The 21,331-nt window shown below is 41.6% G+C and overlaps 1 protein-coding gene and 1 pseudogene across 5 annotated transcripts in view; both read left to right on the plus strand.

Annotated features, from left to right (window-relative positions):
* The window catches only part of CHRM3 (cholinergic receptor muscarinic 3), a 467,593-nt gene that overhangs the window by 81,018 nt on the left and 365,244 nt on the right, over positions 1 to 21,331 (plus strand). The window lies entirely within an intron of this gene.
* Positions 5,901 to 6,023, plus strand: LOC120592695 (uncharacterized; annotated as a pseudogene).

A 21,331-nucleotide genomic window follows, 5' to 3' on the forward strand; every position in this document is an offset into this window, starting at 1 on the left:
TGTAATTATTGCATTCTCAATGAAAATAACAAAAGGCTATTTTATGAATGCTTGCAAAGATACCGGAAAAGTAAACCTAAGATAATATCGACTTTATCAGTCACATTAACTTCATAAATCTTAATGTAAAAAGGAAAACATAATTCATTAAATATCTATACAACTACATATACAAAATTGAATGACAGAAATATGCTTGTATAATAATTGCAAAAAGGGCAGAGATAAGAGAAGGAACATTCTTAAAATGCAGAGATAAGTACAAACCACACAATAGAAAATTAACCAAAAAGCAATTCATAGTTAAAGAAATATGAATAGACAGTAATCATGTGGGAAAAAAAGTCTCATTAGTAAGTAAAAAAAAATGCACATTAAAATGACGTACATTTTAGCCTGACAGATTGGCGAAGTTCGCTGATTCTGGGAACGCAGGGAGCTGGTAAATGCACTCTTCTGTTCTCTTGGTATAGACTGGTGCAGACCCATTGGTAGGCAATGTGGCTGACTTTCAAAATGTGAAATGTATGTATGCTTTGACTCCTCAAAAGAGCCAAATTCCCCTCCTAGGAAGACTTCCTACTTAGGAAAGGTATAAAAAGTGTTATTGAAATTACAGTGGTCACAAATAAATGTTCTTTAATAGGAGACCAATTGAATTATGATAAGTGTTTATTTTGGATTACTAAGTAGTTATTTAAAAAGTTAGTTTTACAGATGTTGATGTAGGACAGTCTTCAAAACATACAGGGAAGAACGTAAGATATCAACTTTATATGTTACAATTTCTCCTGCACAAGTTGTTTGGGACTTGATGTGCATAAATATTTCAAAAGAATTGGTAAGAAACTAGTGTCTTCTAGATAATAGGTTACAAGAGCATATGAGAATTGATATTAGATATGATAACTAAATTTATACCTGTCTGTTTTCAGCTTATAGTCTATTTTTATAATAAAAAGCTGGTTGCAAATAAAGATTATCAAGTTTCACCTAGATACTCTGCAGCTAGAGAAAGGCAGGATGCAATTTTTGAGTCTTGGAGTAAGAAAAATACTTTGGTAGGTTAGAAACAACCCAGCTTCTTATACAGTGTATCACTCATATTGCTACGATGAATATAATCCAAACCAGGGGTCCCCGACCCCTGGGCCGCAGACCGGACCGGTACCTGTCCGTGGCCACACAGCAGGAGGTAAACAGCCTCCGAGAAAGTGAAGCTCCAGCTGTACTGGCAGCTGCTCCCCAGCATGGGCATCACCGCCTCAGCTCTGCCTCAGATCGCCAGGCATTAGATTCTCATAGGAGCCCAGGTCCCTGGTGCCAAAAAGGTTGGGAACCGCCGACCCAAACCTTTCTGTATTTTCAGGATCTGCTGCTTGGATATGGCGGGAATCACAGTTTAATTTGTTAAAGGAAGATATTGCTGCTTTAGTCCTGATTTTCTGGAAGGTATTTTTGCCCAAACACTCCCGTCCTCTCTGCGGCCCCTTATTCTCCCACCGTGGGCAGAACTTCCTAGCCTACTGCCCACTTCCTAGCTCTCCGCTCTGGGCCTGCCTGCAGCGAGCGAGCGGGCCTTCACTGCCCTGGGCCTGACCGTGAACCTGGGGACAGGCCCGCCCTGGCCGAGGAGGCCTCTTTGGCCAGCAGGGCTCAGGAAAGTCGACCCCATCGCCCGTTCTCCGGGCCAGCTTCTATCAGACTCGGAGATAAAGGCCTCTATGTCCGACTCTGGTCTTACTGCTCATCTGAAGACAGATGGTTATGTATTGAGTCCCCTCAAACTCCAGCACTGTGCTGTGTAGGAACCATAACAGTCTTGTGAACTCAACAGTGTAGATTCTGTTTATAGGTGAAGAACCTCGTACAGTTTAAGGCAGTAACTGAACTAACTCTAGAACACAGATTTGGTACTTTTCTAGTAAATAAAAGATTTCTCGGGAAAAACTAGTATTAAGAACAAAAGATTCCCTAGGAATTGTGTTTATTTTAACATAATATAATTTTAATATAATTAAATACTATAAACTTACAATTGATGAAGTTACACGTCACTGATGTGTTAGTGCCCTTCGCATCGGTTCAGGGAGGCTGACCCTTAACGTCCCAGCGAGACCCGCGGACTCCACCTGGGCGCTCCCCACCCAGGGGCTGTCTGGGGAACTGCGCGTTTGCTGCTAAACTAGACGCCATAGGCCAAGCTTCACTCGGCAGGTTGTCACCTCTCATCACAACCTTATCAGAGGAGTTAAAAAAAATCCCATCTGTCCTGTACCGAAAAGACCTCAGCTAAATCACTCTCTGTGGGAAGTTGCTCTTATCACATCTTTATAAGATGGAAGTTAGTTTATAGTTGAAGTTTCTTAAAATTTTGTGAAAAAGGTAGCTTAAAAATTATTTGGATAGACTGCCAAACACACAGTAGGGATTTTAGAAGCAGTAAGGCTAATAAAAGTAAGAGTTTTGTGTTTAGTTAATAGGTCTCCTGCTGAGCAGAAAATTAAAATCCCCAACTTGCAAGGTGGAAAAGTAGAAATTCAAACCCTGGGTGTTATTTACGCTCAGGTAAAACCACCTAGTCCAGGTACTACTGTTTAATAGTGTCCAACAGGATTCTTAAATAAAAACTATATACCAGTGATGAAAACAGTAGTTTAGCCTGGCTGACTTCACACTATTTTCAGTTCGTAGACAGTTAACTCGATATGGAATATAAGTGTGGATGTTCACACATGTGACACCTAAACAAGTTACCAAAAGAAATTGCATAGTTCTGATTTTTACCCATCTCCTCTTCCTAGGGAAAACCTTTCTTCCAAGTAGATAAAAGTACTACCTTTGTCTTGGTCCTTCTGTGTCTCCTTTTTTAATCATCTTCGCCTCAAAGCCTCAGCACCTTCAGTATTCCCCGTTCCAGGTCTGCACGGAGACAGTCACTTCCAGGATCACGGCTTCTACTCCAAGGGGACACAGAATCTTAGTTTCTCTGCTTGCAATTTTTAAAAAAATTTCCTACTAGGTGCAAGATTCAAGTATTTATGTTGCTTCATGTATTGTTATTGAGTGTGTCTATCAGCCGTTGATGCTTATAAGAAAGAAGTTTACATCGATGTCCTTAGAATTAAATTCATTGGAATCCATGTAAATATTTGGGTTTCCGCCATATTAAAACATCAACGGTTAGGCAAAAGGCAAGGCCGAGAGAGCAGCCCAAGAAACAGGCGGGCAGTGACCTCAAGCCCCGCCTCTCCCAGTCGGGCCTCCGTTTCCCCCGCCGCTTCCCCCGCCGCTTCCCTTCCGCTCCGTCCCGTGTGCAAATTTGGGTGTCTTTTCTGTGAACTATGGTCTCAACCCAGCCTCTGAAATACTTCTCTTTACCTATTGTGACCTGTTCTGAGGGGGGTTTGTGATCTGTGGTCACAGTGGAGTGAGGGATGGGCTGTTGCCTGTGAGCAGACAGGTCACAGGGTAGAGTGAGCCCCGTGTCCCCTGCACAGAGTCTGCTTGTCACCAGCTGGGAGCCTCAGGTTCCTCAGGTACAAGGTGGAGGTGACAGTCGTAACTGCTATGGCAGATCACTGAAGAATCCATGCCGTGTCCAGCGCACGCACAGGATGTTAGCTACTGTTAGTGATGTCGCTGTCGTGCTGTTACTGCTCATCCCTGCAGACCCCATCTCGCATTTCCCTTCTACCCCAAAGCAGGCGGACTTTCTTCCAGAGCATATTTCTTCTCCTTTTCTCCCTAGTTTTGGCAACCCATGAAGTAACTGAGGTAACGAGGGCGAAGGGGTGGAATGTGCATCTGCTGTCACTGAGAGGTCGGAGGGGTCAGGGACTCCGCAGTGACGTCCTGATGTCCTGGTACTGCTCCCTCGTGTCCAAGGCCGCGTCCACGCACCCGGAGGACGCGCACCGTCCTCCGTGCAGTCTCTAAACGGCCCCTCCCAGTCAGGCCTTCTCTGCTGCTGGCTCTGTCTGCTCACTTTTTCTTGGGTACCTAGATACAGAAATCATCAAAAGGACAAACCACACAAGATGGTGTCATCTGAGGGGCTGTCATCTGAGGTGTCATCTGGGCCGTCGGGAGCTGGCTTTCCACAGGACAGATGTGATCACTTCCGCCTTACATCTTAGATTCCAAGGTTTGGAGAGAGAAGCCGAACCAATTACCTACATTCGAATTCCAGTCCCACACTTGATAGTTTTATGGGTTTATTTAAACTTTCTAAACCTCAATGTCTTTATTTGTAAAACATGTGTAATACACACCTTCCAGATTGTTTTAGAGATTGAAGATTATAATGGAAATATTCATATATATTATATTATGTATTTATTAGATATATACACACACATATATAACAGATATGGGTATAATATTTTTCTGCAATCACAACTCTTGTCTCTTTATCTCTACATTACACCACAAGTTAATTTTAAGTGGCGCCTTGTATTTGATATTTAGAATTCTCCAACGTGCATGACGTTTTGAACGTAACTTCACACGGATGTGCGTATGCCGTAATTATACAGTCTGAAGTTTTATTTTAATTTTATCCTTTAATCTTTAAGTGGGGCAGCCAGGGCTCTGTGCCTCACCGTAGCTCTCTGCAATTCTCCTTTCCCCAGCAGCCTCTCACCTGTGCGTGTGCGCAGACACCACCCCAGACCCTAGAACTCTGATACTTTTGGCGAGGAGCATTTTGAGTTGACTATATGGGAACTTAACTAGGTGGACACAGAAGGTAGTGCTGCATTGAGGTTCCCAAATAGGCTCTATTGAAAACCGTTACCATAATCATGTTTTTGGAGAGTAAATTTAGAGAAAAATAAAAAATATATATTATCCCAAAGACTGTGAAGCAGTGATAACATATTTTGGAATACTATTGGTGATGATGATGGGGACGAAATGCTCATTCATTTTAGACTTTGGGGTGTGAGCTAATGCCCCAGTTTTGCAATTACTTTTCATTTTATTTGAAGTTCTACAGGGATTGTAAAGAGATTGATTAATATACATTTAAGTTTAACTGGCGTTGGAGAAAATAAATCCACAAATGCATTCTGAAGCAATTTCCTCTGGTGCAGTAATAACGGCAGGTGGTGACTGGGCCTCGCAGCCCCGGAGACTGCGTGTCACCACAGCTCACCGAGGACGCGCTCTGGGTGTGTGTCTGCTCTGCCCATCGCCTGTCTCCTGTGCTCACCCTCAGACTGTTTGCCAGCACTTGGCTTGGATGAGGTACAAGACACGGAGTTTTGTCCAGACGTCTCCCTTTCCTTGTCAGGAAGTTACTGTCTTTGAGGAGATGGAAGGGCGAGGGCTTCGCGGACACTGGCTGTGCTTTCTTCCTCCTCGGGCGGCAGGTGGGCGGCAGAACCGCAGTGTCCGGCCAGAGTGAATCACGCCGACAGGCTGGCAAGGGACGAGGCCACTGCCGGGGCTTTGAGGCGATCGGGAGGAGAAACTAGGTGGGGGCGAGAATTATTTAAAACAACCGGAATAGTGGAGACCAAAGTGGGTCGGCTGGTCAGGCTGTACCCCTTCCTGCCCGGTGCTAAGCCGCCTGAGGCCTCGGCTGCCGCGGTGGGTCCCCGCGCGGGGACGCAGCTGGAGCAGGGCGGCCGCGTGCGGGGCGCCGCGGGCCTGGGCGTGGGGCGCTGTCGGACTGGGGAACCCCCGTCGGTTCGTTCAGCCTTTTGTCGATGGTGCATAAGGCCACTTGCCTGGGAGAGCTAAAAATCTTGCAAATATTGAGTTCTTGCTATAATCAATACGGATCCAATTTGTAAAGATTCCAGCGATTTAGAGGTTTTGAAATACCTAGCACAGTAAATATGATTATTAGCCATGTGCCTAAGAGAACCTAGTAATTACAAAAATAAACTGCAGCCTACAGCCATACCACCCTGAACGAGCCAGCTCTCTCTCGTCTGATCTTGGAAGCTAAGCAGGGTCATGCCTGGTTAGTACTTGGATGGGAGACCACCTAGGAAGACCGGGTGCTGTAGGCATTAAAAAAAAAAAATTAAAATAAAAAAAATAAATAAATGAATAAATTGCAAAGAAAGTTCATTCCATGAAAGTAAATTTGACTTAAATAAAATCAAATGTCCACTTAATGAACTTTTTTTTTTTTTTTTTGTGCAAACTAAATTGTCTAACTGTATCTCTTTGATTGAAGAATAAATTATTCATCAGTGCCGTAATGGATGTGACCTAATACATGAGCTGAAGTGCAGGTGTTTGGCAAACCCTTTATATTTTTGTGTGTAAACTAATTTCTGAGTTGCATGTAAAATGTGTCTTCTTCTGCGGAGGGCAGATTATCTAATAAAACTTTATTAGAACAGTACCAGCTTCTAGGCGTTTACAAGCTACTGTACAACTACACCTTTGACATACGCTGATCTCTGCCTCCTCCGCTGTACACTGTACCTATTTTAATCTATTTCACATTCTCCTTTCCATGTAGACCCTCTTTCCTTAGTAAAGGCGAAGGTACCTCCTTTCAGGAACCTTTATCTTTGTAACCTCTCAAAACAGAGAGGTAACAATGCCCCCCCACCCACGTGCTCTTCTTGAACTCTGCTACAGCCATTGCCACCATCAAGAGGTGAGTTCGTGTCCCCTTCCCTTGAACCTGGCAAGGTCTGTCACCGCACTGGCCAGCGGATAGAGTGGCAGTAACTGCCAGGCTAAGTCACAAAAGCAGAATGACTGCCACTTGGTTCTCCTGAAATGCGCATGCCAGAACTCAACCACCTTGCTGTGAAGAAGCCTCAGGGCAGCCTGAGAAGTTCATGGGGAGGCCCCCAGGCCCCTGCCCTCTGCCCCAGGTGAGCTGACAGCTGGCAGCTAGCAACCAGCTTGCCAGCCCCGTGAGTGAGCCACAGAGAAAGGGTCTTCCAGCCTCAGTGGCGCTGTTCCAGCCTCCGGCCCCGGGGTAGAGGTGAGCCATCCCCACCGAGCCCTGCCCCAAAATGAACAAAATAGAGATCGTTAGTGTTTAATAACTCCATGTTAGAAATAGAGTTTAATAACAACTAGTTTTGGTGTTATTAATTACCTACATATTAATAAACATGCATAGTCTACATTCTATATATATAAAATGTATAAAATTGTTTAGGATATAATATTAGTTATTAATACATAGTTAATACTTATGTCGTTACAGTTAGTAATATTAGGAAATTATAACTTAATAATATCTGAGGACTTCAGTGTTCACCAGCTCTGAATTGGGGGAAAATTCTTGACCTCTTTTGACCTTGGTTTCTTCAGTTTTAAAATTGGGGATTATACTGGCACTTACCTCTCTGTGTTATGAGGAGGAAGAGGAATTTATATAGAGAAACTTACAGAGACAGTAGGCGCTCGGTAACTGTGCTGCAATGATGATGGATTCTTTACAGTGCCGATGGGGAAGACGAAGTGGAAAGAGGTCACCTTTGCCTGGGCCGAGAGCTTTCTCTATTATCTTTCCACTGCTGTATTCATGGGCCTGTTTCTGTGAATAGACTGAAACTCACTGAATTCAGGGAACTGGTCTCTGTTTGTTTTTGTTTTTGTTTTTTTTTTATATGCCAGACACAGGTATGCTTGTTGGACTGTTGAAGAACAGGCATTAGAGTGAGAAAGATAAATTTTATTTCGGACTCTAGGGCTTAGGACATGAGGGAGTATCCCTATTATTTGTGTAGAAGTCCCTGAAAATATGACCTTTGCGCTTATGAGAAAAGCAGAGATTTGAGTGATGATTGAAGACACAAGTGGAGGAATCCTCCATGGTATATGACTGAAAATACTACAAGGCAGTAAATGCTGTGAAGCCCAAAACTGAAAATATTACTTCTGACTGGTAAGACAGAGGATGAGTTCCCAGAGAGGGTGATAGTGGACAAGGTTCGTCTTTAAGTCTGGATGAGTCTTTGGAAGTGACTATTAATTATATTCAGATTTTCTTTCCAAAGTGAAGACTTAGTTCAGTTCTGCAATTAGCATTCAGAGAAAAACGGGATGTGAAGCTACATAGTTTAAGAGTAGTGGATTGTTGGATACGGAAGGGCAGTTATGAAGTTGGGCAGTTCTGTACAATAAAATGGGACCTCAAACTGTACACCTCAATATTTTCTGGAATTTGGGTGAATTATCATGGCTGTCAGAGTTCTCATTAAAATTTCATTGTCACGTGTAAGTATCGAATGTTAGCATGAGGGAATTTTTGCGTTTTGTGTTTGCGTGCTCTGTCTGTTCGTTCGTTTTTAACTGCAGCGTGCGTTCTGTTTCAGCTGTGGTTTAATCATTTTTGTTTTCGTTGTTTGTAGGTTAATACTTGTCATACCCTTTCCTCTTCTAAGGATTAGGGTGACAGTGACTCTACATCTTTGATCTTTATTTTATTCCTCACCTCAACAACGTCTGGCATCTGCTTTAGGAATCTTCTTCAGATATAGTCAATAACCTCCAATCTATAATTCCAGCGGCCACCGAGGTGTGAAAAGGACCAAAGCTTATGAAAAGTCCTAGAAGGTTCCCCATGTTGGTGCTTATTAGAAGAGTGTGAAAGCTAAAGTTTTGGATCCGCTTATAAACTAAGGCAACAAGAGTTATGTGAATATATTCTGCAATCATCATCTCCTGTGCTCGCCATCAAGCAAAAAATATTTATCAGATGTGCTAGTATTTCCAGCACAGCTCTGATACAGAGGGATGTAGCAGTTGGCAAGGCCAAGTGGTTCTTATCGTCTTGGAGCCAACATTTTGGTCTCTTAAAACTGCCGTTTACTGAAGTCCCCAGGTTGTTCATTTGAACTTCGGATTTTGAGGTCTTGTGCCAGGTCTCCTGAATGACAACCTCGAGCTGAGGCCAGTAAGCAAGTGAGGGATCTGGCACAGGAGGCCCAGAGCCTTAGAGCATGTGCTGCCCCCTGAGCTCCTGCCTCGCAGGCTACTCTTCCCAACTTGCCTTGCCGACCTCGTCCAGCCAACTGCATCCCCCACTCCATAGCTAACTCATTTCTTCCTCTAAACCGTTAGCACCCAAGGACTTCCAAACTCATGGCCAGTTAATCCCAAATGAACTTGAACTAGCTTTTTTATCTTGTAACAGTTTTCTTCTGTCTGTAGTCTTTCTTTATCTACATCGTAAACTTCTCAAATGCACAGGCAAGTGTATGATGCCTCTCGAAATCAGCCCGAAAGCTCAGTGAGGTGCTTTTGACGTAGTGGGTGTGCAACATATAATTATTGATTAATCGAACTACAAATCAAGTACTAAGTAAACTCTGCCCTAATTCCAGCTCTATCTGTGACTCCTTATGTCGCGATCTAGGATTAGTCGTCCAAGCTCGTTCGCTTTTGGCTTTTGTAGCATTGAACTATGTGGAGGGCACTTTCAGCTCTGCATTCTGAGATGATGGCTGATTCTGAGATGATGTGGGGGCAAAAAAAACATAAGCTTTGCATGAATTGTAAGCAGTGGAGGAGGCTAGAAGAAGCAGGGTTTTATTTCAAAAGAAATAATTTCAGAAAAATACACTGAGTGAACCGTTAAAGGACTAGGTCCCCACTTCGCCCTGTGTGTGATGTCTCTAGCCCAACAACCCTTGTTACACTGTCCGAAGTAGTTGTCACTGTAGTCCCAACACAAGTTCTTCAGAATCTAGCTGGTATTTTACTTTCTTGATTTAACTAAACCACCCGGTGAAAATGTACAGGAGGAAAGTAAACATATTTGATTAATATTATTTCTCGATAAATATTTTATCTGTTACCTTCTCTTCTTGGATATGTTATAGCAAGCACTTTATTTTGTACTGTTGAGTGATTACACATACTGTTATGGTCTCGGACTTATTCTAATAGATTCCACCAATGGAAATAACCCAGTAATATGCTAATTTCATTGATATAAAGAGGAAATTAACCTAGGATTTGAATGCCCCAGCATCTGTGCTTTTGACTCTGGGAAAATCTGTGTATAAAATACTTACAGTTCTTCTCAAGGTGCAACTGGGGTTCCCATGTGGTCACTCCAGCCAGAAACTGACATGTGACCGAGACCATGTGAGAGAGAAATGTAAGCAGCACAGTAGCAGATAGAAACCATTTTTTTTAATGACACGCTGCTGAGTGTTATTTATTTGTGTTATTGCAGTGTCTATAAGAATGACATTATTTTTCAGATGTTTGCTACTAAATTCAGAGTATAAAAATATTTGTTTGCCTTTTTGAGCATCAGTTTTGTTTAGGAATCCTGTGTCGAGTTTTCTTTGCTTAATCAACAATCGAAAAATTTTAAGAAGTAAATGCTGTTCGCTCATGTCAGAATTCTGAGATGCCGTAGAAGAAGCTGCAGTTTTCAGTGAGGCTGGCCCCTCAGATGTGTCCTACTCTCTCAGTACTAGCTTAAGCCAAACAAGGCAACTCTGTTTTTCCTACCAAATATTGATTTAGAAGAGAGCATGTGCGGTGATCCAAGCCTGTGACACATGAGCAGCATCCTCTGGGGACTTCCACAGAATTTTCTTGTTCATTAGAAAGAGTAGCAAGAAATTTGTCCTTTTTCTTCTGAGTGTGGCGGCATGGCAGTGTGGCGGCCACCTGTGGCATCACTGGGTGGCTAACAGTACAGCTAAGAGATGGGCAGAACCTGGATCCTTGGGCCATCACTGGATTTGAATGTGCTGGAGCCCACACTAACGTCCAGACATCTTGTAATGTGAGGCAATTCACTTCAGGCATCGTGAGTGTTTTTTCTTATCTTAGTCAAAAACCTTCTAACAGATACAGAATAGACAATGAAAACTCAGGGGTGAGAGAAAATATTCCAGAAGGATAAAACGAAATAAAAGCAACAGAGATAGAAATAGAATATTGAAGAAAGAGAGCAACACCTCTGGATGAGTAGTAGAATGAACTGTCCGAGGGCTAATCAAAGAGAAGGACTGAGCATTTGCCAGTGAGAGCATCACGTGTCCGTGGGTGCAGCTTATGCACCCTGATGCAAGAGCTGGGGACAGGCGCTAATCAAATTGGTTACATGCAGTTTTATTTTATTAACTATGAGGGCAGGCTAGAGCCGTGGATGTTACTTTCCAATACAAGGCCACGCCACTCTGAACAAGCCCGATGCCGTCTGATCTCGGAAGCTAAGCAGGGTCGGGCCTTGGATGGGAGACCACCTAGGAAGACCAGGTGCTGCAGGCGTAAAAATATAAAAAAAAATAAGGGATTGTAAGCTGACAAGGTCCTTGCAATCTGTGACGTCAGCCAAGGGTTGCCTCGCCTAAAAAAAAAATAGAATAAAAAATAAATAAATAACTAAATAGATAAAAACCCAGTTAAATAAATCATCTACAGCTGTGCGATTATCGGTTCCCGTTTCCGGTTTTCTCGTGTTTGTTATCGTGTGGGTATATTTAAGATCAAGGCATTTCAAGGTTAGATTTATAATTCGCTCTTGTCGTTTCATTACTCTGTCACTGAAAGTACAGCAGCAGGTCCCCGAGTGGTGTCATCTCATTCTAACTTTGACGAAACACAAAATCGGTTTCCTGGGAGGGCCGCTGTGCGCGTGGCCTCCCCGCGTCTCTGTGGGTTTCCTCCAGCTCCTCTGGTTCCTCCCATACCCCACCGGCGAGCAGGTAAGTGCGTTCGCTGACGTGTCTACACTGTCCCTGTCTGAGTGCCGTGTTGGGTGCAAGCGCACCCCACTCGTGGTGGGACTGCCTGGTGCCCTGAGCTGTCGGGATGGGCTCCAGTCCCCCAGACCCTGAACCGGAGTTAGTAGGGTGGAAAAGAATGATGTGACTTTTTTTTATCACTTTTTTTTTTTTTTAATCAACGTAGGGCTCACATTTATTTCAATGTTTTGTATTAGAGGTGTTTGGGGACTTATTTAGAGGTTTGGTGATGTTCTTGTGACCAGAAATATGCTGTATGTAGGTATGTAGGTATGTAGATATGTCTATTCAGTTTTTGTTTTTACTTTGTTAAATGTTTTCAGCTTTGGGGGATTTTGAAAAATAAATCAGGCTCGATTAGTTTGGGAGTTCAATCAGATTATGTTTGTAAAATTTTTGCCTGGCATATAATAAATTAAATCTTTATTTTGATTAAGTTTAATTCCATGAAGTACAAACTAATACTTTCATATTTACTTCTTAATTGGAATGAAACATATTTCATGGGAAATTAAGATGAAAACAAAAGTTAAAATCCTACCATTGTCAGATGAATAGCTCAAGGAAGCGAAACGAGCTTTTTGTGAGGTGATTAAAATTGTAATAGGTGAGCACTTTGAACTTTTATTGCAAATAGATTTTAAAATCACCTATTTAAAGAGAAGAATATTATAGGAATAGCGATGGGTTATGATATGTACCTGCTCTGGCGGGTTGAGACTCACAGGAGAGAGATGGGAGGAGCTGGGACCAGGACGTTGGCATGGCGACGGGGTGGAAGGGACCGGGGCGAGAGGTGAAGGACTGACTTCGCAGGAAGGCAGGGCATGAGTTAAGAGGGAAATAGGAATCTAGAAAAAAGGCGGTCTAGAGGGGGCGTGGTTCGGCCAGGATCCCTGGTTCTCTCCTAGACAGTCACCGAGGTAAACGTGGCACTGCAGAGTCCGGGCTCCGAGCAGGCGAGTGCTCAGAGGTGCTGGAGCCACCGGAAATCTGGTTATGGCTAAAGGATTTCAATTCAGTCCAACCGAATTGAAACCTGGATGGACGCCTGTTTCCTTCAGGAGATTTCATGGGAGCGGCTAAAAGTCAGGGTCCTGGAAGCAGCTGGCTTTTAGCCGCTCCCATGAGCGCCTCAGCCCTGGAAGGGTCCCCTGCGTCCGCGCCCCCCGCCTTTCAGTCGTGCTGTGGGCTCACACTGTCCACCGAGAACTTCGGGGCTGTGTTTTCCAGGAGTCCTGAGTTTGTTCATTCTTTGGGGAGCTCAGAGTTGTTTTCTTCCTTTTCTTTTCCCTCCCTTTATTCTAAATACTCCCTTGCTGAGGGACATTCATTTTCCGTGTGACCAGCCCTGTGGGACCTCGCTGTGTGTAGAGGTTTCAGTTTCAAACCTCGCATGATTCCTGGGTGTCCCCACGTTCCCGAGGAAACCCTTAGACTGAAGACGCTGCGGGGAGCGGCCAGGCCGAGGGGCCAGTGTCTGTGGCTTCGGCACCAGCCCAGCGGCCCAGTCCCCGCGTCCCTTCACCGCTGGCCTGCTGACTGTCGCAGGCTGTGAAGCAAGCCAGGCATCGGAGAAATGCCCCCTCGCCTCCAGTATTGTTGAGTGTTTTATACCGAGAGGGATTTTACGTTTTAAACTTATTTATGGTATCAGAAATCTAGATTCTGGAAGAAAGACCAACTGGTTTTCCCGTGATATATCTTTAATGTTTTTATGAGTATTGTAAAAACATAATAGAAGACATCACAAAAGGCATACTATTAATCTTTGGCATCTTAACCTGATTTTTTAAAAACTTGATTAAATTAGTTTAAACCTGTCTGTTTTAATTTTGTCTTTGTTTTTTCAAAATAACTGATTTATTTATATATCCATAGATGCTATATTTTTTTATGTTTCCTACAAACATTATAAACTTTCTAACAATTGGAAAGAATATTTTCTATAAATTAGATATACAAATTCCAATTATTCAATTATCTTTATAAGTCATTTTCTCTTACTTAAGATCCTAATGCATCGAGCCAGACAGTTCATCGTTTAACAGATAATCTTAGCTGTGGGCAGAAGCTGCTCCAGGCACCAGAAACTCGGTGATAAACTTCCTGATGGCACAGGGCTTACATTTTCTGGAGCAAACACATTATTTACTTGTTTCAACTAGAGTTTGTTTTGTGAATGAAAATAACGACACTTTTAGAAATTGTGCCTTAAGGTCCAGCTTACTTATGAAGTTTCTTTTTTTTTATTGGACTTTATTTTTTAGAGAAGTTTTAGGTTCACAGAAAAATTGAGGGGAAAGGAAAGACAGTGCCCACATGTCCCACCCCCTCACATGGACTGTCCCCAGCCCACCAGACTGGCGTGTTTGCTACAATCATGGGCCTCAGCGACACATCGTTATCACCCAGGGTCCTTAGTTTACACTAGGGTTCACTCCTGGGGCTACAATTCTGTGGGTTTTGACGAATGAATAATTTATCCACCATCGTTGTGTCTTAGACAGCAGTTTCACACCCCACTAACTTCTGGCAACCAGTCTTTTACTGTGTCCATAATTTTACTGTTAAACAAATGTCATGCAGTTGAAATCATACAGTATGTAGACTTCTCAGATTGTTTCTTTCACTTACTACTATATATTTTAAGTTCTTCCTTGTATTTTCACAGCTTAATAGCTATTTGTTTTTATCACTGAATACAATTCCGTCGTCTGGGTGCAGTTTATTCATCCATCACCTACCGAAAGACATCTTGGTTGCTTCCAAGATTTGGCGATTATGAAAAAAACCCACCATACACATTTCCGTGCAGGTTTTTGTGTGGAAATCGTTTTCAGCTGATTTGGATAAATACCAAGGGGCTTGATTGCTGGATCATTTGGTAATACTATGTTTAGTTTTGTAAGAAACCACCCAACTGTCTGTCTTCCAAAGTGGCCGTACCATTCGCTTTCTCACAAACGAGAATGCGAATTCCTGTTGTTCCACATACTCGCCAGCATTTAGCGCTGTCAGCAAATTTGGATTTTTGCTATTCTAATAGGTGTTATTCTAACATGTAAGTCCTAATCACACAGCATCTTCCCAAATGCCTGTTTACCATCTATATAGCTTCTTTGGTGAGAAGTCTGTTCAGGTCTTTTGCTCATTTTTGAATTGTGTTATTCATTTCCTTATTGTTGAGTTTTAAGAGTAAGTTGTATATTTTGGATAACAATCCTTTATTAGATGTGTCTTTTACAAATATTTTATCCCAGTCTGTAGCCTGTCCTGTCATTCTCTTGACGGTCTTTCACAGAGAAGGTCTTTAATTTTAATTAGTACAGCCTATCAATTATATTTTTCCTAGACGGTATTTTTGGTATTGTATCTGAAAAGTCATTGCCATGCCCAAGGGCACTAGGTTTTCTCTTATGTCATCCTGTAGGAGTTGTACAGTTTTGCATTTTACATTTAAGTCTTTAATCCATTTTGAGTTTGTGAAGGGTGTAAGGTCTGTGTTTAGAGTTTTTTTTGTTTTGTTTTGTTTTTGTTTTTGTTTTTTTGCATGTGGATGTCCTTGTAACAGAACTATTTGTTGAAAAGACTAGACTATGTTTGCTTTGTTGTATTGCCTTTGCTCTTTGTCCAAATCAGTTGATTGTATGTGGATTTATCTCTTGGCCCCTTATTCAGTTCCATTGATCTATTTGTCCTTTATATCTCTAATATCACACTGTCTTGATTGATTACTTGGCTTTATAGTCAGTCTTGAAGCTGGGTATTGACATTCTCCAACTTTGTTCTTGTCCTTCAATATTCAGTTGGCTATTCTGGAGTTTCACCTATCCATGTATAAACTTTAGACTCAGTTTGTCTATCTTTAAAATAGCTTGCTGGGATTTTGCTTGGGATTATGTTGACTCTGAAGATCAAGTTGGGGAGAACCAACATGACAAAATTGCTTCTTTGTATCCACGGACATGGACTATCTCTCTATTTAATTCTTTTTTGATTGCATTTATCTAGAGTTTTGTAGTTTTTCGCATGCAGATCTTGTACTTTTTTGAAAAATTTATACCTATTTCATTTTTGGATGTTTATATTTATGATACTGTGTTTTTATGTTCAAATTTTACCTTTTTATTGATAGTATATAGGAAAGTGACTTACTTTTGTATATTAACCTTGAATCTTGCAGCCTTGCTATATAATCACTTGTTAGTTCAGGAGTTAAATCATTCTTTTGGATTTTCTACATAGACAATCATGTCATCTACAAACAAAGACAGTTTTATGTCTTCCTTTCTGGCTTGTATACTTTTCATTTCCCTTTCTTATTTCATTAGCTAGGACTTCCAGTGGGATGTTGAAAAGAAGTAATTAGAGGGGACATTTTTGGCTTATTCCTTATCTTACTGGAAAAACTTCTGGTTTTTCATGAGGTGCCTATTTAAAGCTTACCAGTTTTAAGCATTTTCTATATGTAGAAATTGTTTTACATGTATCATTTATTTCAATTCTCCTGTCCTGTCTTCTGAACTTGATCAAGAAGAAACTTTGCAGGTGGAAGTATTTTATTATACTTCCAAACCCAAATATCACCCAAAAAGTTAAAATTAAAACTAGCCCATCAAGTCTACAACCGCCATGCCACCCTGAAAGAGTCTGATCTTGGAAGCTAAGCGGGGTCGGGTCTGGTTAGTACTTGGATGGGAGACCACCTAGGAAGACTAGGTGCTGTAGTTGTAAAAATTAAAAAGTAAAAATAAGGGATTGTAACCTGACAAGGTCCTTGCTATCTGTGAGATCAACCAAGGGTTGTCTTGCCTAGAAAAAATAAAAATAAAATAAAATTATCCCATCAAATATTGGAAAACTTATGTCAACATCATCTATATTTGCAGAAATAACAGATGTGAACTGAACTATACATGGAAGTATACGTATTTTCTCTATTAATTTGTATTCAGCGGTCATTTTTTTAATGTGTAAAATGTTACCAGTGTTCAACAATTATATATATTTAGGGAAGTAAATAAACTAAATATTCAAATTCAAAATTCTTTAAAAGGCTTATTAAAATAATAAATAAAAATTTTGTCCAGAAGTTCAGAAAGATTCCATGTGGCTTTTAAATCTTATATCAGCTTTACAAATAAGCACTGAGTATGTTAAAAAAAATATATATGTATATATAAATCAAAGGCTGAAAATATATTAATACTTTATAACTTTTAGTGGGACATCTAGAATAATTCGTGTTATTCAATTTTTTTTTCTTTCTGGGATTTAAGGATGGAGTAGGAGGAAGACTTTATCTTAGCTTAGAGAATTTCACAATATTTATACTTCAAGAAGAGCAGTGTCTGTTGCAAACCCGTTTTTCTGCCATAAACAAAGAGGGAATTATTTCTCTGGACTTAAACTTGTTTATTTTTCTAAAATCATGCTTCATGGCTTCAGACGTGTTGCACACAAATAACTATTGTGAGAAATAATAAGTGACAGACAGTGTATTTAACTCTTTGCCTCATGTTTTTAGGCAGGAGAAACCTGTATCTCAGATGAATAAAACGGGTTGGAATATGCTGCACTCTGTCATCGTTTTGCCAAGATGGTACAAAATGATTGTGACTTATTCACTTCACAATAAATAAAACTATAATACCATTAATAACCAGTCAGACATCTAAAATACATTGTATTTTCTATTTTACGACTTTTACTTTTATTAAGATAAAAGCTCATTAAAAGCCTCTGAACTTCTTAGGAACGGATGCTACGAAATTAACACTGTGCCCTTTGTCCTGGTTGCTGATTGGAAACATGGGACATTTTGCCCCTGATTTTCTTCCTTTTAATATTAATATAAATTTTCTTTTTATAGCTATTACTTTCGCCCCTTTTTTTGGTCTAGATTACCAGAAAGCTCAGAGCTAATTTTTTCCTAGTTTCTTGCTTATTTGCAAAAGCCGTTTGTAGGCTACTCCTTCCAGTGTAACGTTGCCTTCTCTTTTTTGAGGGAATCTACCACACGAAACAAGGGCACTCCTGGCACGGGGAGCATGCGAGCGATTATGCAAACATGTTAAATAAAGGAAAATAGCTCAGAGAAATACGGGAAGAGATTTATTTGCAAATAGTTTCTGCGACCTTGAAAATAGCACTTAAAATCTCTGACCTTTAACTTCCTTATCTGTAAATTAGGCATTATGATCCTTACCTTGCAAGAATGCCCTGAGAATTGGGTGGATGTTGCCTGTAAAGGTGCCTGGCACCTAAGGTAGCCTTGCAAACACCGATGACATCTACATGAGTATTTTGTGAGCTCTTATTCTCACATCAGAGACTTTGATAACTGTATATCAAAGACTGGTTAATCCCGGATTGTTTTCTACTTGTGTGTGAGATAAGAGAAGTTCCATAACTCTGGATGCTTCAATTCTCTCCCTTTGAAATGGGGAAAACCAGTTCATTGACCTCTAAGAACTTATCAGAGAATTAGAAGAGAAATATACATAAAGTTTGGCACATAGTAAGTGCTTGAAAAACATTAGCTGTTGTTATCACTGCTGGCAGTATCTCAATAAAACCGTGAGACTTAGATTAGGATTGGTTATTTCTCTCAATTCATAGATGTGAGAGCTGAGGTAAAAAGAAGCAAAAATTGCCCAAGTTCACTTAGCTGATAAATGACTAAGCAAAGAGTTACAGTTTCCCTAGTCCCAAAGTCTTCGCTTTCTCATTTATTTTCCATCTGTTGCCATGGCTGTTCTTTTCATTTAGTCTATAAACAGATTAATGACATGAGTTTATCATCAATATAATATACCTTGTGAAGGTGCTCTAGAATGTAGTGGCGTGTAATACATGACGTATTCAGTTATCAGCTAATATTAATGAAAACCAGGTAGAGTGCTCTCAGACCTTCTGGGAGAGCCGTGGAGTTAAGACAGTTTTACCGTTTGGAATATTTATTGTTTTATGGGTTTTTTGTTGTTGTTGTTGTTGTTGTTGTTTTCCCAAGGACAACATTTATCTTTAGGAATGCATATTTTTGAATGACGCATTTTAGGAAGCATTATTTTGATGTCTTTGTCTTGTATATTCTGTGGTAAAATTAACTGTGGCAAACTGGGAGTACAGAATCAGTGAATGTGATGAGATAAAGACAATTTCCACACATTTTAATTTAATTGCTTCTTGAAGAGCACAAGGAAGGCTAGTCAAATAAATTTTTCAAGCTCTCTGTTGTAAGCAGAAGTAATCAGCTCATTAAACATATGCGGGGAATAGTAAATAGAAACGAAGACTTTCATCTCCTTATAAAGAGAACCAAGTGGATGTGAATTTGAACCTGTTTCAGTCCAGTTGTCACTTACCCCTGCTGCCCCGTTCTGTCACCCAGACCTTCTCAACTTTGCAGCTGGACTCAATTAACAGTGTAAATACAGGGATAGCCAATTGATTTCAGTGACATTATACTGTACAGTCCCCCAAACTGATGTCCAGAAAACACACATCCCATGAGGTACTCTTGGTGGGGGATGGAGGAAGCGAATGTGGCCAAGTGTAGACAGTTGTCAACCTAACTTAAGGCCCTTTCAAATTTCTATAGGATTGAAATTTTTCAAAATCAGAAGTTTGGGGGGGAAAAACAGAGATTATTTCCAGGAAGTTAACTTATGTTGGAAATTAACCTTTAAATACAGCGATGACAGCAGCATGATTTAGGGTCATCGGGGGAAGTCTGCATCCTGGAACTTCTGAGGAGAAAGTTTACATACAGTTGTTCCAGATGGATCTCCTTGTCTGAAAGACGGCGATGGTGCTGGGCTGAAGGCACAGCATGCCTTCTGGCTGGGGCCCTCTGCGCCCTCCCAGTCCTGCTCCTTCTGAATTTCGCCCAGTCCATACTCAATTTAAAGGCTTCTGACCACAGAATAGTGGAGTATGGTATTTCTATCATAATAATTAGCATTTGACAAGCCATGAAAATATATTTTTGTTTGAGTATAATTTAGGTATAATTTGAATATAATTTCTTCAATGTAAGTAATATAAAATTTTAGACCTGGTACATACTTACCCAGTAATTTAGGCAAATTTTTTAACTTAGTAATTTAATCTCAAATTCTAAGATTACATATTGTAGTTCATGCAAAGCATCCATTATGAGGCAGTCTTAACAAATATATAGCATCTTCTTAACTTGTAAAAGTTTTTCTAATTCTTTCATTGAGATTAGAAATATGGCTTTCTGTGTTTGACACTTGGAATGTTAATGATTCAGAAGTTAAATAGTTGATTAGTTTGGTTAAGGAAGGCATAAATATTCTTTTTATCATCAAAACAAGACCTACTTTGAAATAACTCAAAACAGTTGTTAGCAGAGATTTTTAACAGAATATTTAACGTTCATCAAATTTATTTTGACTTCTCAAATATTTCTTTATAAGAGAATTTGTTCTACTAAGTTCTTTGCCATTTAAACTTACTTTATCATTTTTACTGGGTTAAAAACTAGCTCCTTGGAAACTTGGCCACTGAGGCCACAGATAAAGAGGAATTTAAAGCCTGGGGAGGGGGGTCGAGATTGTGGGCTAGGTAAACACAGGGTTCACCTCCTCACATGGCCACATTAAAATTAAAACCGAATTATAAAGCAGTCACCTTGGAGAATTACCTAGAGATTGGAGAAACGTATCATATATAACAAAGAAAAGCCACATCAAGTCCCAGATGGGACAGAGACACAAAGCAGGCTGCCCCTGCCCCTGCACGTGGCAGCAGAGGTCCCCCTGAGGGCGTGAGGGCCCCCAGGCCCACACAGGGGTCCCCAGCCCAGAGTTCCCCTGCCGGGGAGAGGAGTTCCCACAAAACCCGGCTGTGAAAATCAGTGGGGATTCTGACCTACGGTGAGACGGAAGGAACCTGCAAACCCGGATGTCCCCTTACGGGCCCGCGCTCAGACTCACCTGCAGGCGCTCAGACTCACCTGCAGGCGCTCAGACTCACCTGCAGGCGCTCAGACTCGCCTGCAGACGCTCATCGGGGGCTCCGGCGGCCGATGGCAGCCCGGGAGGCGCTAGAGACATTCCGGGAAAGACTGAGCTGTGTGGTGCCCCGCCGAGGGCTGGAGGTACAGCCACCATTGTCACTTGTCAGTCCCCCCACCATGCAATCCACAGACGGCATGTCCTGCCCGTGTTGACCCCTCCCCCCACACGGCCAATTCTGAATCTGTACTGGACGGTGAGATCGGCCCGCTCTACCCCGTGTCTCCCTGGGACCCCGCCACTCAACCTCAATAGCCTCAGTGGGTTGCCCAGCAGTCACTGCTACTCTGCATCTCCAGGGGCTGTGCATTCGATGGCAATTAACAGCCATCAGCTCGCGTGACCTGTGCACATCCTGAGAGAGACTTTGGGTGGCCAGAGGACAGTGCTGTCCCAAACTACAGTATCTCTTAAACGAATAGCAGAATTCTGGGCCCCAGACAGGCAGTAGCTGGACTCGGTATGATCTGAGACTTCTGCAGGTAGCCATGGGCTCAGCACTAGCACCGAACCTACATTGGCCGGATGAAGTCAACTTGCTTTGCCCTGATAATTCCCAGAGTCCCCACCCCTACCCAACTAGTG

This window comes from Pteropus medius, unplaced genomic scaffold, assembly GCF_902729225.1.
Source record: "Pteropus medius unplaced genomic scaffold, Ma_sr-lr_union100, whole genome shotgun sequence".
Taxonomy (NCBI): domain Eukaryota; kingdom Metazoa; phylum Chordata; class Mammalia; order Chiroptera; family Pteropodidae; genus Pteropus; species Pteropus medius.